A 16,037-nucleotide genomic window follows, 5' to 3' on the forward strand; every position below is an offset into this window, starting at 1 on the left:
ACACACTCTGTAAGGTGGGTGCTTTTGAAAAACAGAGAATCTAATGCTTGTTGTAATTATTGAGAATAATGACCTGTACGATATGAATGGCTTTTAACTTCTGCCAGGGAGGAGTATTTCTCCTAAGCAGATTTCTAAATAGTGATGAGCTTTAGCTTCTTATCTTTTAAAGATTTGATGATGAATTTATTATTAGTTGAGAGAAGATGTAATGGTTAATGGTTAAGAAAAATATGAATATTGAATGTTATGCCTAATTTGAATTATTCCTATTTTAACTGTAACTTCTGAACAATGAAAAAAACATTATTCTAACTCGTAGTCATTTCTAGCAATAGTCTCATTTACAACTTTCTCTGCAAGTAAAAAGAAGCTATAGTGAAAAACAAATGATGCCTGACAAAAGTAAATTCACAGTTCAGTCTGAATTGAGATAAAAATTGAAATATTGTTTTTCCCTGCTTCTAGAATAAACTTCTCCATGTACAGTATGTGAACTGCCATTACTGTGGAATAAGAATGTGCATACGCAATATGCTTTTTGGCCTTTTGATATAAGCCAGCTTCTCTTTCCAACACTTGACTAATCTTATCTTCAGCCTTTTTCTTGGTCTTGAGGAGCTGACATCCATAGATCTCTGTAATGACTGTAAAGAAGTAATGGCAGCAACGACATTAAATTGCTTGCATAGTCTGTTATAATGCTGCTATTTCCTCTCAAAGCTGTATTCTGTAATTTTCAATTATTCTTTAAAGTCCACTTTGATGCACCCTGGAGTAGGATTGTGACTGCATATTTAAACACCAACTGGCATAATATGTCATTCTGTTACTTCCCCTTGCACTTAAGTGTTAAATGTGAATAGAAGTATGACTTGCTTATTGAATATATCTCTTGCCAAGCAATCTTAGTCTTCCACTGAAAAGCAACTGCTATCCATCCCTGGACTCGTAAAAGGCAAAAAGCTTTCAGTTAAAAGAGTCAGATGATTATTAGTCTACTCTGATGGGCTTAATTTAATGACTTCTTTATATGATCGTGGTCCTTTTGAGGGGTTTGGGTTTTGGGTTTTTGGTTGGTTTTTTTTTTTTTTTGTTTTGGTTTTTGTTTTGTTTTTTTTTTTTTTTTAATGCTGTCTTACATATATAGGAATAATATCTTGAAAAATATAATGTGTTTTTTATAAACTTCACCTTGGGCATCTTACGATTGCTATTTTCTGTCATGAAACAACAAACTAAATCCATTCAGACAACCATGGGAAGACAGGTGAAAAGTCAAAAAGTTTAGATCGATTATGACTTATGAGAAACTTTTACAATATAAAATACTTGCAGTAGGACTTGCCTTCTGTTTTTGTTTTCACACCGTGCCTCTGCCTGTATAGTCTCTCCAAAGAGAATTGTCAGCTACTACTCTAGCCAAAATAATCTAATATTGTAAAAGTAGCCATATGCTCAAACACCTCCACATGGAGATTTATAGTATCTTAATTGTGAGTGTAAAGTGCAGTCTGCTTGGCACAGACTAGAGAGGATGAGCATAAGGGACACGGACTTTGCCAGGTCTTTGCTGAGGACAGGGTGGGCTACCTAGGAATACTTTGCTCTTGTGTGCATTGAAGGTGGGAAGGATGGATTTGAAGCCAGTTGTGATAGCCTATGGATTGCCTACTACCGTGGCTTTCTGTTCAGATAAGAAATATGTCAATAACTTGGGGGTGATATTCAATGTCATTAAAAAATTGTTGCTTGCGGTGACTCAATTATGTGAAAGGTTTAAAAGTTATTAAATACTTTGTGTGTGTTCACACAAGTACTGTGTATGGTAATTGGCTACATAACACTGGCTGCTGCAGCAGCTATAACTAAAGGTTTTTCAAGCATACATAACCGTAATTGTACTTGAATATATTTAGAGACATAAACCAGATACTTTTAGGAGAAAGCAGTTAGAGTGTATACTATGAAGAAGGTTTCTTTTCACTTCTCTTGGGGCCCATTGTGCATAGCAGTATGTTCTTACTCCCACCAATTTGGAATACCTCATCACCTTCTTAGAAGTGGCTTTATGATTCTCACAGGAGGTATCCAGTGCGACACAGATCTAAGCATTATGAATGGAAGACAGCTTGTGCAGCAGGTGACACTGAATTTCTTTTTGAGTAGGGATGCTAAGCATAATTTTTCTAAAAATCCTTTTGTCTGTTGTTTGCCTTTCACAAGGTTGTATCCCTCCTCAGCTTTTCCCTGATTTTGAAAAAATAAATGTACCTAAATTCCTTGGAATTAAGCTTACATTTTTTGAAAAAGCCAGTCATGGCTTGCATGCTCATATAGCTTGCAGATTTATCTGTTCTTGAATTTTGGATGGCACACACGATACAGACTCTGATCCTGTCAAGGAGCTCATCATACACAAGAGCAAATGGGGCATAAGTTGAAACAAATTGGTTTGAATCTGGATCTTACAGTGCTTCAGGGTAATATAACCCAAATTCTTATTATAGTACCTAGTTCTGCAGCAAAATTTCTCCTACAAGTTAAAGCAAGAACTCAGAAGATTTAAGTTTAGGTTTCCTTTGTATTCCCAATGGAAAACTGCTCTTTCAAGGTTTGGTTTTGTATATTTTTTTTTTTAATGTGTGTTTTGTAGGTATTTAACTAGATAGGAATTCTGAGTTCATTAGTTCATTATAGTTTATGTATGCAAAGTGTTCACAAGTCATGTATGCTTTCCTGAACATCACAATGGATGTCTACAATGAGTTTGATAACTGACATATTTTTGATACCCTGGAATTGCCAAAAGCTTTGGAGAAAAGGCAATGAATATTTCTGTCTTTTGAAATGTTGCATTTTAAAAGTAATTTTGAAGTGAATTTCTGAAAAAAGTTTTATCAATTAAGGCTTTATTTTTTGTTTCCTCAAAGCTGAATAATCCAGTGTAATTCACATAAATGCACTAAACATTTTATTGAACATGATTCTAATATTTTTGCCACAGATGTTTGGCTGAAAACCCAGCCCTAATTTTGTCCTACTTGTGCTAGTCACTGCCTGCTGAAAATTAGTAGACCTTCTGGTGACTCAGCAGGAGAGCTTGCTGTGGGTCTGTTTAAAGAAGTTGATTAGGTCACCAGAAAGTTAAAAGGTAGCAAGAACACATACATAATTTGAGAGTTTGTCATTATCAGTACTACAAGCTAAAGTTCTGTAAATTAGTTTTGAAGGATACTGGAGGGATTCCTTGAATATATACACATTACTGGAAGAGAGAGAATTAAGGTGCTGGGAGGCTGAGGTATTATTCATGGCTGTCTTCCAACTGTTGTGTATTGTTCAGCCGTTGCTAGTTAGTATGCTACAATGGAAAACTGCTGACATAAAAACTTATTCAAATAATTCCTTGCTGAGAACACCACTTTTTGATAGGGTTTACCACATCTCAATGTCTAGGAAGAAATTTCCAGAAGGCAAACATCCAATTCAGTAAAAGGTCTGGTCTCAGGGAATGTCTCTCCCTCAAAGTCTTTCTATTTGCTCCTCTGGGAAAGCTGCAAAATTTTCTGGACATAGCCTATAAAGAAAATGTTTGGACAGTTATGAGGCTTCTCTTTTTAATGCTATTCTACAGTGAAGGGATTTGTAAGCTGGAGAACATCCCAGTAGAAGTCTTTATTAGAGGTTATTAGGAAGACAGCTGCACTCTGTATGCATTTCCCCCTTTTAAGCCTTGCCTATTTACTTGTGGATGTGTTCTAAGCTATGAAAAGCAACCTGCATAATACAAAGAGAAATAAAAGTTTTCCATCAGCCTGTAGGCATCTGTGAAACAATAAGTGGTTCAATAACTGCTAGTCATAGGAATAGAAGAGTGAGGGTTATGTATTTATGGTAGAGGGTCTCAAGCAGAGGCAGTGGAAGCCGGGGGAACGTGTGATGCCCACTCAGGATCTCCTGTGACCCTCTCCTGAGGATGGATGTTGCGAGGGGTTTGTCTGTACACCAAGAAGTATCCAAAGCAATACAGAGGTTGTAATGTTTTAGTTCCATGTGTGGAACACATGACAAAATTGTCAGTGACTTAATTAATCAGAAATTACGCCTGTTGGACAAAGATAGTCTTCTTGCTGTCTCACGGCCTGTCTGGTCAATGACTAGGACTTTGTTATCCTACTGCTAGTATTTGGAGTCAAATTTGCAGAAAATTCTGAATTCTGGGTGTTAGTTACATGCTAATAAGTTGGGTGATGTCACTAACAGTTACTCTGATGTGCAGCTGGTTTGTTTAGATTTGTGGTTTTGTCAGTATGGTAAGTATCCCTGGAAGTTATCGAGTAGATTTTTGTAGTTTTGACATACTGCACTGTTTTTCAAATAAATGGTTTTATTGATGAAATTGTTGCTTGCCTGTGTTACACATAGTTTAAGTTTACTTATAACTAATATAAGTTTACTTATAACTAATTCTTCCTGGTAGTATCAGTTATGTTAAGAGTTTACCATACACTTCTACTTTTCTTTTATATGGGTGACAGCTAACGCTGAAGAAAATTTTAAAGAGTTATTTAAAGAGTTTATTATATTGTATTTTATAACTGTAGGAATTTTTAAAATTTATGTAATAAATGCCCAAAATCTAGGTGAGAACTTAACATTTTTTATTAGCATAAATGCATGCATGAATAAACATTTGACTGGGGGACTGGATTTTACTACTTCTAGACATGGTTAATAATATTTTACTTAATAAAAGGTGCACTTACATCATTCAGGTAGCTTGTTGAGTAGGAAATCATTCAGCTGAGAAAGGTTATGTGAGTTCGGTTCATTAATCTGCGTGTTCATTATGAGTGTGTTTGTCTTGCTTCATGGTACATTTGGCTATGCATTAAACATGAGTTTGATGAATTGATAAGTTGTCCTTGTTTTGCTGCTATTTAAAAATGCAGTTAGCTAATTGGAACACTGAATAAATATTATTTATGTTACTACCGTGATAAAGTTCCTGGTTTTCATTTGATGTGCTATGCAGATTGTTACAGTCATCTGTATTTTATCTTGCACTTATGACTAATGAAAAGGAGTTTGGAAGGGGAAGGGCGACTTGTCAATTGGCAGTAAAAATTGTACCCTATTTCAGCTGTGAATTTGAATCCTGTTCAGGTGCATGGGACCTGTAATGATGCACGTGTTCTAACAATTTAAGTTTTTGTCATTTTTTTGGTAAATACTTCTGTAACTCTCTGAAGAAAAACATTAGTAATAGAGGGTTCCACAGGACATAGGGAAATTCTCTTTCAGCCATCAAGAGAAATGATAAATCAGTTCTAACCAAAATTAAAATGGCTCCAATGTTCTTTGTTGGAGTCCAGTTTCTTAGTTATATCCAGTCACTAAAGGAAAACAAATGATTTGCAAGCATTTCACTTCAGTGTAGCGCTCCTTATGTCAGCCACAGAATTGAAAACTTTGTGTTGTCTGCTTGTAAAGGTCTGATGTCTGTCCTGGGCCAACTGGCATACGCTGTTAACCCAAGTGTTTATAGATATAAAGCAACTGGTCACAAGAGCTACATCTATTGATGGTACGAAGTCTGTGCTCCAATGGATTGATACTTGATTGGCAGATTATAAAATTGAAGGCTCTGAAAGAAATTCCGTATCTTTTTTCCATGTTCTTATACTTCAATATTAATTAGGGTTTAATGCATCTTTGAACGTGTGATGCCCACTCAGGATCTCCTGTGACCCTCTCCTGAGGATGGATGTTGCGAGGGGTTTGTCTGTACATCAAGAAGTATCCAAAGCAATACAGAGGTTGTAATGTCTGCATCTTTGAACACTGCAGAGTAAGAACCTTGTTCATTTCATTTTCCACAAATAAATTTGTATCAAGAAGAATTATACTTCTGTGTCCTGCCAGTGTTTGTGATGGCTCCCTGGTGATGAAGATACTATTAATAGGAAAATATAGGTTCTTGCTTTAGTAAGACTTATCCTGTATTTCTGTTTGTAATAAATGTCCTGGCTGCTGAAGCATTTTATGGAAGCTTACATATTTCACATAAGTAGTTGTATGCTGTAATAAAGAAATTACTCTTCAAGCTTGTTGGAAGTAGAAGGACATCCAAGAAATATCTGTCTAAAAGACCATGGTAAATACACATTACTGAGTTAACTGCCTGCATTTGGAAAACGTAAGGAAAATAAAATCCTCTCCCACTGTTCTGTGGTCTCTGTAGGATGCATGATAGCTTTGTGAAATATTTTGAAATGTGTAATAAAATCTCACTGTTTGCCTGAGACACCAGTACTCCATCTTATCCATTGATGAACTCTAAAATTTGTAAAGTTTGTGGATATTGAAAAATTTACTTGAAATGATCAATTTTTTTTTCCTTAAAATGAAATACAGGTTTTCCTTGAGCTTAATTAGCAACAGTTGCAGATAAAATGTCATGGTTTTACTCTGAAGTTTGATATTTGAAGAAAAGAAGTAAAAGGACGTCTTCAGCTGGTAGTACAGAATAAATACACCAGGCTGTAATAGCATAAACATTCTTATTACTTTGCTTTGGGATGAACTACTGTGACTTTTGCCTGAAGTTATTTCAGATTTATATGGATTGAAGTTATTTGGAGGAAGGTTCCCGCTTGTTAGTATGGGCCATGGTGCTTCCCTAAGCTTGGCAAAAGAATTGCAACAATAGTCCTTGCTGCAACTATTGTAATGTAAATTTTGCTCTCAGAGACACTGTTTTGCATGACTGAAATTTTTAGGCTTAAACTGGAAAAGAATCAAGATCTAGCAAAATCCAGCAGGAGTTAGAGGAAGAACCAGAGGTGTATGAACAAAGGAGAGTCTTGAAGTATGACTTCTTTGTAAGTAGGAAAAATGCCACACACATCTTCCTTACTTTTTCCTGGGGAAATATTCAGTGACTGTCCTTCTATATCCCAGTGTCCCAACTCTGATAAGGGCAGTGAACAAACTGTGATGTCTGAGAAAAAAACCACAAAAATCCTAGGGTAATTTTCTTTGTGGGGAAGGTTCAACTAATAACAGAGCAGTGAGCTCCTCCAAGTATCTGAATTTTCTCTTCCAGTAATGTGTGTACAAACAGAAAATACCTGCAATAGCCTTTAAAATAATTTACAACCCCATATATTTTACTAACTGGCATTGATAAACTCCTACATTCAGTATAGATTCCCAATACCTTATAACTTTCTGGCAATCTAACTGACTTCTTGAAACAGACCTACGATGTGTTCTCCCACTGTTCCACCCAAAGGCCCACTAATTTTCAGCAGATGACAACCAGAGCAAATCAAAGCAAATCTGATCATGTGTAGTGGTTTTACATATTCTCATCAAATGATGATTTTTTGGTGATTTTTCTTTGACTGTACACGGTTGGAAAAACTTGACCTAAGTAAAGATCATGTATACCAAACTACTTGAAAAACAGAAGTTCCACAAATTGCTGTTCTCTTGTCTACTAATCCATGCTAAGGTTATTCAAAAGACTTCTGAAGATAGTAGGATTCATAGAATCATAGAATCATAGAATCATCTGGGCTGGAAGGGACCTTCAAAGGTCATCTAGTCCGACCCCACCCCGCAGTCAGCGGGGACACCCCCAACTAGAGCAGGTTGCCCAGGGCCTCGTCGAGCTTTACCTTGAATGTCTCCAGGGAAGGGGCCTCAACCACCTCCCTTGGCAACTTATTCCAGTGCTCCACCACCCTCATGGTAAAGAACTTATTCCTAATGTCTAATCTAAATCTGCTTTTTTCCAGTTTAAGGCCATTACCCCTTGTTCTGTCCTGCCGGCCTTTGTAAACAGACTGTCTCCAGCCTTCCTGTAGGCCCCCTTCAGGTACTGGAAGGTTGCTATTAGGTCTCCCCGGAGCCTCCTCTTCTCCGGCTGAACAACCCCAGCTCCCTCGGCCTGTCCTCATAGCAGAGGTGCTCCAACTCCCTGCTCATTTTAGTGGCCCTCCTCTGGACCCTCTCTATCAGGTCCATGTCCTTCTTATATTGAGGGCTCCAGACCTGCACACAGTACTCCAGGTGAGGTCTCACCAGAGCAGTGTAAAGTGGCAGAATCACTTCTCTGGATCTGCTGGCAACACATCTCTTGGTGCAGCCCAGGATGCGATTGGCCTTCTGGGCTGCAAGTGCACACTGCCTGCTCATGTCCAGCTTTTCATCCATCAGCACCCCCAAGTCCCTTTCCTCAGGGCTGCTTTCTAATACCTCATCCCCTAGTCTGTATTGATAACGAGGATTGTTCTGGCCCAGGTGCATAACTCTGCACTTGCTCTTGTTGAACCTCATGAGGTTTACTTAAGCCCACCTCTCCAGCCTGTCCAGGTCCCTCTGGATGACATCCCATCCCTCTGGTGTATCGACAAGACCACACAACTTGGTGTCATCCGCAAACTTGCTGATGGTGGACTCCATCCCTCTGTCTATATTGTTGATAAAAATGTTGAACAGTACCGGTCCCAGCACAGACCCTTGAGGGACACCACTTGTCACTGCTCTCCATCTGGACTTAAAGCCATTGAGTACTACCCTCTGGATGCGACCATCCAGCCAGTTCCTTATCCACTGAACCGTCCACCCATCAAATCCATATCTCTCCAGTTTGGCGAGCAGGATGCCATGGGGGACCGCGTCAAAGGCCTTACAGAAGTCCAGATAGATCACATCCATAGGTCGTCCCTTACCTAGTGACATAGTCACTCCATCATAGAAGGCCACTAGGTTAGTCAGGCAGGACCTGCCCCTAGTAAAGCCATGTTGGCTGTCCTGAATCATCCCCCTGTCCTCCATGTGCCCAAGCATGGCGTCCGGAAGGATCTGCTCCATGATCTTCCCAGGCACAGAGGTGAGGCTGACAGGTCAGTAGTTCCCAGGGTCCTCCTTTCTACCCTTTTTAAAAATGGGTGTGATGTTTCCTTTCTTGCAGTCTGCAGGGACTTCACCTGACTGCCAGGACTTTTCAAATATCATGGAAAGTGGCTTTGCAACTTCATCAGCCAGTTCCTTCAGGACTCTGGGATGTGTTTCATCAGGTCCCATGGACTTGTATATCTTCAAATTCCTTAGGTGATCATGTACCATGTCTTCAGTTATAGTGGGATGGACTTTGTCACCTGGATCCTCAACTTGTGGGCCATCAACACAAGAGCTAGGAGGAGAGGGGTTGCCAGTGAAGACTGAGGCAAAAATGTTATTGAGAACTTCTGCCTTCTCCTCCTCCATTGATACAAGTTCCCCACTGCTGCTCATTCGGGGGGGTACATTTTCTTTAACCTTCCTTTTCTGGTTAATGTACCTGTAGAAGCCTTTCTTGTTTTTCTTTACGTCCCTTGCCAAGTTCAATTCTAGCTGTGCCTTGGCCTTCCTGACCTCATCTCTACACAGCTGGGCAACGTCCCTATACTCTTCCCAGGATGCCTGTCCCTTCTTCCATTTCCTGTGTAGCCCCATCTTGCCCCTTAGTTTGACCAGCAGGTCCCAGCTCAACCATGGTGGTCTCTTTCCTTCCTTGCCCAATTTCCTACATGTCGGGATTGAGATCTTTTGTGCTCTATAGAGAATGTCCTTAAAGAGCTGCCAGCTTTGTTCCGCTCCCTTGTCCCTAAGGGCAGTTTCCCACGGGGTCCTATTTACTAACTCCTTGAAGAGCTGGAAGTTTGATTTCTTAACATTTAGTGTCCTAACTGTGTTTCTCGTGGGCTTCAAACTTCTTAAGAGAGTGAACTGCACTAGAGCATGATCACTGCAGCCCAGACTGCCTTCAACTTTGATATCCCTGATGACCTCACTTGCATTTGTGACCAACAGGTCCAACAATGCACCTCCTCGAGTAGGGCTGGTGATTTCTTGTCTCAAGGAGTTGTCGTCTAGGCACTCTAGAAGCTTTCTACAGTGCCTGCAGCCAGCCGTGTTGCTTTTCCAACAGATGTCAGGGTGATTAAAGTCACCCAGCAGGATGAGAGCCTGTGATCTTGATGCCTCTTCCAGCTGGCGTAAGAAGGCATCATTGACAGGCTCTGCCTGGTCAGGTGGCCTGTAGTAGACTCCTACCACAAGGTTCCCTTTGTTGTCCCGATCTCTAATTCCTACACATAAGCTTTCTACCTGCTCATGGCTATTCTTTAGCAACAACTCTTCACACTCTAGCCACTTCTTTACATAGAGGGCAACACCTCCACTCCTTCTTCCTCTCCTGTCCCTTCTGAACAGTTTGTAGCCATCAATAGCCACACGCCAGTCGTAGGACTCGTCCCACTAAGTTTCCATAATTGCTACTATGTCGTAGCTTTCCTGCAGCGGGATGGCTTCCAACTCTTCCTGTTTGTTCCCTATGCTGCGTGCGTTGGTGTAGAGACACTTCCGTTGGTCTGCCGGCTGTGTCTCCTTCTTAGAGGGGCACTCCACTGATCCCCCAACATGCTTATGCCAACTACGCTTCTGTCTCCTATTGTCTCAGGGATCTTGGTCCCTCTCTGCAAGACCTTGCCTTAGTTACAGTGTTCACAGCATGTGTCAGTGCAACAGGCTGGAGGCCCTTGCTATCACTACCTCCTACCAACCCTGATGTGTCATCCTGCCACTTGTCACGGACCCTTCTGATACCGTTGTCATCTCCGGCTTCAAGTGAGATGGCAGGCTGAAGGCTTTCCTTAGGCTTATTTCTACTGGACCTGTGTTTAACCCTCTCCCCCTTTGAGCCTAGTTTAAAGCCCTTTCAACAAGCCCTGCCAACTCACATGCCAGTATCTTTCTCCCACTCTGAGACGGGTGTACTCCATCTGTTCCTAGGAGACCTGGTGCCATATAAAGTTCCCCAAGATTAAAAAAACCCAAAATTTCGTTGGTGGCACCAGTTTCTGAGCCACCGTGCATGTCTTTTTATTCCTCTCAGTATTCCTACCTGCAACTCAGGGTATTGACGAAAAAATTATCTGTGCCCCTGATCCCTCAACCAGTTTCCCCAGTGTCTTAAAGTGCTTTTTGATTGTTTTTAAATTCCCAGTGTTGACCTCGTCGCTTCCCACCTGAATAACTACTAAGGGATAGTAGTCAGAGGGCTGTACCAGACTAGGCAGCCTTCTGGTTGCATCTCTGACCCAGGCCCCAGCGAGGCAGCAGACTTCCCTGTGGGAAGGATCCGGCTGACATATGGGGCCCTCTGTTCCCTTCAGAAGGGAGTCACCAATAACAATTACTCTCCTCTTTTTTTGTAGGGCAGAGGTTCTGATGTGAGGGGGGGACTGATTCGCTTTAGGCAACCCCCCAGATGATGATGCTTCTGCCTTCTCACTTGCCTCACCCGCAACCTCTAGTACCCTATACTTCTTGTGCAAGGGCAAATGGAGAGATGAGGGGGGCTGTGAAGGTTTTCCCTTGCCTCTTCCAACAGGCACTTGTATCCATTCCTCCCTCTTCCTTGGGTCACCTCCCTCTGCTACAGGGGTCTGCAGAGCCTGGTACCACACATCTAACTCTCTTTCACATTCCCTTATGGACCTTGGTCTATTCACTTCTTCCCTCAGTTCGGCCACCATGTTAAGCAGATCATTGATCTGCTCACACCTAAGACAGGTGTTGCCTCTACCATCCTTCATTGCCAGGTTCCAGCACTCACTGCAGCTAATTGCCTGGGCGCCTGCATCTTTGTGTGGGGCCTCTGTTTGGGTTCCCACAGTTTTTTTAATAGCCTTTGGCCGAGTTCCAACCATGATTCGATCCAATCTCTTCAGGCAAGTGACTTGGGTTTTTTTGGTTTTTTTTTGTGTTGCGTGCCACGTGCTAGACCAGCCGGCTGCCGCCGCCTCGCCGACCGACCGCGTGTCTGCTCTGACCGCGTTTAAATCCCCGCGGCCACGCCCCCTCCACACCCGATTGGCTGACGCGGACTTCCGGGTTCCGGCTGGGGCTCGGGCTGTGAGTGGGGGGGGTCCCTGAGCTCGGAAACCCCTCCGTACAGCGCCATCCAACCCTCCCCGTGAGCTCACCTCACTTCTCGTCGCCGGTGCTGCCAGCGCTGCTGCTGCCACCTCGCCGACCTAACCCAAGGATTGAACTAGTCCATGTCATAGCAAAGCTGAACTTGGTTATTATGTACAGTCATGTTGACAAATGGAGTTGAATATTAGTTTCTCTTCTTCTGGCTATACTAATGAAGAGAGTACCAGGGGTCAAAATACAAGGCATGTACCTGTGTTGAATAATACTTTTTCGCATAAATTGCCACACTGAAATCCCGATGAGGATGGTAAGCCAAAATCCCATGTTTTATGCACGATTTGAATGACTTGTATGTTACAGAATGAGTGACTAGAAGTCTTGTAAGTTACTGTGATATTGATGCAGATCAGCTTGCACTGGGCATGTTGCAAACTGCCCTTAGCTGTCCCCCTCTGCTGCACTGTGAGATGGCAACACTGTGCGACATGAAAAAGGCTGTTAACCATAAACGATCCCACTTACTTTCTTACTTCCTTCCCACACAAGGGTTACAAAAATGTTGTTTCTACCAAATTAATTAATAGCTCTCTTATGCTTTCTCTCCATTAATTGACACTGTTCTGAGGACACCAGCCTCTCTAATACGTTAATGAAAAATTGCAAGCCTCTGGGTCATTGTTAATATCTATTGTTTCATACACACACTACTAAGAATTAGCTCCGTTGTATGAGTGCAAAATATCACCTAAAACTTCTGTGTGGATAATGCCTAACTTTGCCAGGTCTTTCATGTTGGCAGCACAAATACTCATGCAATTACACATTCTTGTACGTAATTAAGTAAATTCTATTTTCCTGGGCTAGTTTTCTGAAAGTGAAGTTAATTAGAAATGTTGTTTCTCTTATCAAAGTAGACTTGTGTTCATTGTGTGGGCAGTCAGGCAGAAGCACTGTCTGAAGGAATTTGTTTTGTTTGCTCCAGGCATAGATGCCTAGAATTTGAATAGTTATTTTGTAAAATATGTGTGCATTTCAAAAAGAACCTATAGGTCCCTCATGGTCAAGAAGCAACTGCCAGAATCTTACCTCAGGGCAGAAACTGTAGTAAAAAGAGTCAGTGGTCACTGGTGCTTCCTATGGGGCAACTAGAAGATGATAAACACAAGAACAGTCACCAAAACCTTATTGAGGTATATGCATGGTTTATCTGTAATATATAAAAGACAAGAACACTGCTATGAAAATTTCAGACTTTTCATATGGCAATGCCATCAAGAAACAGAACTGATCTAATGATAGACTGAAATTAAACTAATGTAATTTGACACAGTACTGATAGTGATGCATTAGGAGAAAATGGTTCACTAAGCACATGAAAAGCTAAGTGACAAAACCACCTTGTTATTCCCTTTTCTGCACATTTATAAAAAAAATGTAAATGAGTGGTTTATAAATAATGCTCTTTATTCTTGCCGTGTCATAAGATACTACACAGCACACAAAAACACATCCTTAATTAAATTTTGAGAGTTAGAAGATGGCTTTGTTTTAGAGTATATTTTTAACGGCAGCAAAACGTGAAGACAAAAGTGTAAAAATACATCTATAATTGCCATAGCAGGGTGCTCAAAAGAGCAGAGATATTGCTGTAAATTAGACATATTTTACAAGTGAAGAAAATATTTTTTTAATTTCACAAAACATAGTGCAAACAACAGTTGGTTCAATTCCTTTTTTGCTCACCAAGACCTTCCACAGCTTCGTTAACACAATCAATTGGACAGGAAGTAGAGGAGGAACCAGACTTGCTAATTTGCTGATGTTTTCATTGCAATTAGTTATATTTTCCAAGCTTGGTCCATTTGCTAAAATTTTTTTGGCATGTGCACGTGCATCTGTGTGAGCATGTCTAATATAGCGAACTTTCATGTCAACATTCCATTTAGTATAGACCAATTTTTCCCAAATGAACATAGCACTTGGAATGTGAACAGCTGAAGGCTGCATGTACAAACAGTTTTCTGCACAGTCTGACACTGACTTGCAGTCAGCCTTATGGTGGGCCACAGAATATGAACCCATATTATATGTATATATACATACACACATATATAAACTCATATATATGTATATACAAACTCATGTTTATATTCTTGAATATAAACCCCATTTATATTTGAGTCAACTCTGCTTACATTCAAGCTAACTCATGAGAAATATAACTTTAGATTTCTCTACAAATTCAAAGCCAATGCCAGTTTTGATATAGGTTTCCTATAATTTAGAAACTCATAGAAATGCATCACAGTTCATTTTTGAGTTACACCTGACTGATCTGCGCTCTTGCATCAAAAATGCAGGTAATGGATGATTCAAATTTCTTAGTTTGCGGGAGAAATCCGAGATTTGATTAGCTTAACTTTTTTTGAGGTATTTCAATAATAACTACAATTCAATGGAAAAATGCAGCAGTGCTAACGCTGGATGAAAAACGGGAGAAAGCTGTTGTTAGTATTACTACTAATTTGCAAGAAAGTATGTGCCCCAGTCCTACAAAGTAACAGTGTTGTCATTGTATTGTACCTTAAATCTCTTTCATTTATCTTAGACAGAGATGGAAATCTAGTGAAGGGAATGTTGCATCCTAAATCTTGTTAGTTTCCCAGAAGCTTTCCAGAAATGCTGAAATGCTAGTCTCATAATTCTTAGTAATTTTTACAATTTTGTTAAGACATTAGGAATAACGTGGTAGCAGAAATGAGTTACAGTAAAGATACACAAGAATATGTATCCTGCTGTCTTTTATTCAAAATATGCAAGAGTCAAGGGAAGGTGACATAGTGCTGCTTGAGTTAACTTCAGATCTTCTTTAGGTACATGGACGTTACACACAGTGGATACAATAGTAAGTTATTTGTGACTTGGTTTTTAAAAAGATCTTATTGCTTCCTTTAGCAGCGGCTCTTATTCTGTACTGAAGTTAAAATTCTTCAAAAAGCACCCTCAGGAGTTCATGCACAGCAGTGTGTATACAACTGCTGTCTACATAGCTCATGAGAGGTTGCAAGATTTCCTTCCTTCCTTAAGCGTTCCAAAAACGGATGCTGTTTCAGCATCGTTTTTGTGCTCCTTCCTAGTCAAGACTGAATAGCAGCAGTGAATGAATGATTACTTGAATTTGCAGTCCTGAGATTGTAAAAGCACAGTCTGGGGCTTGTAGGGGTGACGGCCATTAAAATGGAAATGACTGTTTTTTATGATTGAGAATGTTTTGTTATAAGAATATAACACAGTAACTAACTTGCAGCTGGCCAGGTTCTCAGGGAGAACCTACCTGTCAGCAAGGTACTCAGAAACAATATCAGGTGGTACATTAATTTACATCTCCAGCCTTTGCTATTTCTCTTTATAGGTTACAATTTAAAGGACTTAAATGTGAAAAAAAGAGAGGGAAGAAGAGAGTTTTTTGATAGTCTGGAGCAAGGTAAATGAAAACAGAAAGCATAAACAACCTCTTTTAAAGGTTTGTTTGATGTCTTACTAATTATGCCAAGATCTTCTGATCAGAGTTCTTCAATATCCACTGAATTAATGATTACTTAAATTTGAATAACACAGGAGAAATATAGATGCTGTAGCTTGGGTTCGGGGTGTTCAGGAGTATTTGTGCAGACAAAATATTATTGATGTAAGGAAGACAAGATTTGGCCCATTGTTTTTATTGAGTTTGATATACATTTTATTTTAGCAATGAAAGTAGTAATCTCAAACGTTCAACTGTGCAGACTGTGCATACAGTGATGAGCTACTGAGTTTTTTCTGTTCTATTTTTGTTCTAAGCAGATCAGTACATTCCTATTTATTTCTATTTTAGAAGTCATCAGTTAATTTGAATACCTTTTTTTGGTCGATGACCCATTTGGTTGGCTTGCTTGTGAAGCAGGAATGGAAAATTGCAATTACTTTTATCAGCTAGTTCAGTTCTTTGTCCTTGATTTGCAGCAATAGATATGAATCAGTCATGCAGCATCTTCTGTAAG

Source organism: Numenius arquata, chromosome Z (assembly GCF_964106895.1).
Source record: "Numenius arquata chromosome Z, bNumArq3.hap1.1, whole genome shotgun sequence".
Taxonomy (NCBI): Eukaryota; Metazoa; Chordata; class Aves; order Charadriiformes; family Scolopacidae; genus Numenius; species Numenius arquata.